This window comes from Hibiscus syriacus, unplaced genomic scaffold (assembly GCF_006381635.1).
Source record: "Hibiscus syriacus cultivar Baekdansim isolate YM2019G1 unplaced genomic scaffold, ASM638163v2 tig00110332_pilon, whole genome shotgun sequence".
Classification (NCBI taxonomy): domain Eukaryota; kingdom Viridiplantae; phylum Streptophyta; class Magnoliopsida; order Malvales; family Malvaceae; genus Hibiscus; species Hibiscus syriacus.
Genome location: NW_024062688.1, coordinates 7,283,410 through 7,288,334, shown reverse-complemented (window position 1 = coordinate 7,288,334; position 4,925 = coordinate 7,283,410).

Genomic DNA, 4,925 nt, shown 5'->3' with positions numbered 1-4,925 from the left:
TGGTTCTCGCAGGAAAGCAGTGAAAACTCTCCGTTTTTTCGTGTACTTTCCCGTTTTTTCCCTTAATGATGTTAAAGGTAAATTAAAAAATTGTTTTAATTCTAGGGTAAACTAATTGGATGGTCATCTAACTATAAAATTGATATTAAAATGATCATTATTTTTAAATGTGTTAATATGACCACTGAATTATTTAAATAGAATTTAAGGTTTAGGGCAAAGAAAAATAATTTTAAACTCTTTTTAATTTTTAAACCTTGTAATAACTAGTAATTGTTATGAATATTTATTTATGTGGATGTCTATTTATATCTCTTATCTATATCTATAAGATAATGTTTTGATATACTTATTATTAGAACTTTAATATCCACTAGAGTTAGAGTTTTTTATGATATATATTCCTTACGTTTATAAATATGTTGTTTAGATAAAACATTGTACACAACTCAGATTGAGATAACAATACAATTATCTCCCTTTATTTTTATATATCTTCTTCTTCGTATTCTTCTTATTGCTTCGTTTAGATTAAAGTTTTCTTCGTTTATATTGAGATTAAAGGTCATAGTATCAAACTATACTCGTTAAATTTTAAGGATTCAACGACAAATATGAGACTGTAAGGAAATTACAAATATTTTTACTGTTGAACTTGTAGTGGTGCAAGTTAATTTGTTATCTTGACAGTTGATAGGGTAAAGAACTACAATTATTCTTAGTGTTGAATTATGTTTTAAAATTTTAAAATATTTGGTGGCTGCTTTCATATTTTAAATATATTTAGTGACACTTGAAAATGAAAACATTTTTACGATCTTACTTTGCTATCCTATATGACGTGAAAGATGGAATGTTTATGCTGAAGTTATAGTTACTCAAAATGTTTGGTAGTTAACAGTTTCATTTTGGTCTTAATATCAACTATGTGAATCGTATTTATAGTTTCAACGTGACTTTTAAATTCAATTTTAGACCTATAATTTTTTGCAAGAAAACATAAAAAATTGATGAAAACTAGCGCTTAATGACTATAAACTACGAGACATTGCAAAATTCAAGATCAAGTTAAGATATTGCATTCCATGAGGTTGGACATCTTGTCCTACTATGCTTATATTAAATAATTTTCTTTCTTCTTATCATGCTAGTTATTCATATTATAGTTCAAGAATTGATATATGTATCTCTGCAGTAGTTGTTATATTTAACAAATATTTTACATAATTGGTGAGATTTATAAGATCTCTAACAGTAAATATGGGATTTGTATGACTTTTTAATGCTTTGATCATTAATCAATTATATTTTTTCTGGTAAGTGTGAAATCTCTTTATGTTATGTGCAAATATAAAATCATGTGTATGCCATAATTCATGTACCACAATTCTATTGATAAATGAGAGATTTTTTTTGAAATTTCGTCGACAAAAGTCATGACAATTCTTGAGTAAGTAATAAAAGTCAAAAGCGTAAAGGTTAATTACTCAATGTTATTTTTATTTATTTATGAGAATATATTTTTATTTGTGGTTATGATTTTACCATGAAAGGAAGGTTGTTTTAATGTTTATGATAGTCTATGCGAAAATAACCATGGTGATGGGATTGTTAGCAACCTCAAGATACACTTACCATGGTTTATTTTTATTTGTCATGTTTCTAATAGTAAATTGATATTAATATTTGTAATATAAAATTTATTGAAGGCTCCAGAAGAGCTAAATGTATTCTTATTAGATGAACAATTTTATGACGGATAATGTACTTTCAAGTTTTGAGAAAACTTGTATCTTAAAATTGTCTAACTTCTTTTATTTGTACTACACATCAATAAATCAAAATTAGTTTGCAAATTTTGAATGAAATTGAATCACATGTTATGGTAAATCAAAAGTTTATAAATTTTGATGAAATTGAATCACATCTTATGGAAAACTAGAAGTTTACAAGTTTGAAAAAAAATTAATTAGTTGGCATGATTGGTTAGACCAACGCAATCAATAATGATGCGAAGATTATTGAGATTTGCATAAATCTAAAGAACCTGAAGTTCACTATTATATGTTCTCAAAATGAATTTAGAACATCATTATTTAAAGTTGGGATTTAATGTATTGCATATCTTATTGACAAGACTATTTATCTGGCTAAACTTAGTGAGTTTATATTTTAGACTATTAAAGATTATATTGTATATCAATTGAAATAATTGTTACACCTGCAGTTTATGAATAAATAATTTATTAAATTTTTTATTGCCTCATTTTAATAAATAAACTATGAGAGCAAAAGTTCTAGTATCTATATAGTAATTCAATTGTTTAGCCATATTTCTTATTATAATTTTTTTTAGTTGTGCATTATATATTTATAATAATCCACCACAAATACGCATAAATTGATATTTGAATATATATATATATATATTGAGTATAAGTCTCACTTTATTGAATGTTTTGAGATTCAATTGTTTTTTCATCAAGGGAAGAAATGAATCAGTTGGATGAAAATATATAAAAATTATCATTTTATTTAGATCCTCTTACATAGTGATGTGAACCAGAAGTTCATAAGATAATTCATTACAAGTTAATTGCTAGAAATATTTACTAACCTAATGACAGTAATCAAGTCTCATATAACTGCTGAAAATGATCTAAATTTGAATTGAAATCCCACAAGGATAACATGTTAGAGCAAAAGAATGTGAATCATGCTCGAAGCATGATAGTTCCGACGATTAAAGTTCTCGTAAATGAAAAGTAGTATAAGATGGTCATATAGTAGAGGCGGATAGTCATAAAGAAACTCAAGACATAACTAACAATACAACTCTAGAAGAGTTTGAGGTACCTGAAAAATGAAAATGGAAATAACGAATAAATCTCGATAAGTTATGTCATTATGAGAAAATGATTGAACCAAAAATAGAAAAGTTATGGACAACGATTTTAAAGAAAATATTTCTATAGAAGTAAATAAATAAAATGAGGATATTGAATTGTAATCTATCCAGAACTATAGATGTGGAAATAATTTGAGATACATTTGATCCTAGAATGCCAATGATTGTCATATAGAATTCCACGGTCCAGGAGCACTTTTCAAATAATACAGAACGAGTTCTACCGCCTTGAAGGAGAGCCTCTAAAACCTGCCCTTTGAAGAACGGCAATAACCCCCTGTTTTTGACAACGAAACTGGCCAAAAATTTTACTGCCTGAAATTGATTTTCTACCTAAAATCCATGAAATTGATTTAGGACATCTGATACCATGTAGATTATCAGTAAGGTAATACTTTCTTGTGTGTTTTATTCTTAAACCTTGTGGGTATATATACAAATATAAAAATCCTATAATAGGTAAACAATATATCTATCCTAATATTTTGCATTTCAGGGACTTACTGGCCTCCTCCAATCACCGATTAAAGAAGCAGAGAAACACAGCCTACCTGGCATCTTCTCAGGTACACAACTGGCAGTGAGTTGACTGCATCTCTTTACAAACCATAGTACTTCCATTATCAGCAAGACATGCATGGGCATCTGAAATATCTTATTTTCCGTCTTTTGTACAGGGATAGCTTTGGGAGTAACAGGACTAGTAAGAGAACCGGCTGCTAGTATACTTGAGGTTACTGGAAAAACTGCACAGAGTATTAGAAACAGAAGCAGATTACACCATATGGGTTCACAACATTGTATAAAAATCCTTGAATCCAGCGATCCATAAATATATGATTTTTTACCTTTATTTTCTTTATAAAACTATGAACCTTGCTAAGTAATTTTGAATTTGGAAATACATGCTAAAATCATTTTTCAAAAAAAATAATAAAGGAGAAAAGGTTGGATTTGCCAAGGCATAATTTGCAATATGTAAGTTTATTTATTTTAGTTATGCGTTTTTTAGAAATTATTTAATTTCGTAAATTTTATGCTTGAATTTTTTTTGTACATTCGATAAGTAGACAAAAACAGTGTCACCATGATAATAATGTTAGTGACTTAGAAATAAAAACAAATCAATTTTTTTAGAAGAGTCTAAAATACAACTTTTTAATATAAAATTAAAAATTATATAAATTGGTTGTAACTGAAAATTTTATCAAGAACCTAACAATATCTTACAACAACAACAACAAAACCCAATTTTCATATGCAATGGGGTAAGGGGGAGGTAAGGTAGTAGGCTGCCCCCAACGCCAGGTTGAGAGTAGCTTCCGTGGAAGACCTCCGACAGTCAGAAAATTAAAAATAAAGATAAAATGCAATGCATGTATAAATAAATACGTAAATACATAGTTAAACAGTATTCATATGCAGTCATTAATATCATATGCGCGTTTGTAATGGGCAGTAATCCCTGCGAAAAAATCTCTGCATATAGACAGAAACGTAAGACCCGACTAAATTTAAAAGTGAAGAGAATGTTACACAGAAGTCAACGATAGCAAGCCTAGTTCTAAGCCTTCATAAATACCAATAACAGAAACGTATAAAAAGTAGAAGTTATGGAAATTACTACAAAGGCATTAAAAGAAGACAGAGATGATACACCCTAGAGATGTGACCCACACTACTCGACTACCCTAGTCTTAAGTCTCCATACTTTCCTATCAGATGACATGTCCTCGGTAAGGGCTAAATCCATCAAATCAGATCTCAAGCAGTCTTCCCACTTCCGCATTGGTCGTCTTCTCCTTCTGGCACCGTCGACTGTAATCGACTCTACCCTCCTGACCGCATCTGACGGTAGTCGCCTAAGGACATGCCCAAACCACCGTAGTCTTCCCTCCATCAATTTTTAGGAAACATGCACCACCCCCAAGGACATCCTAATAGCAAAGTTTGTTGTCATATCCCACAGAGTCCTACCGCATGTCCATCGAAGAATTCTCATTTCTGCGGTCTCTAT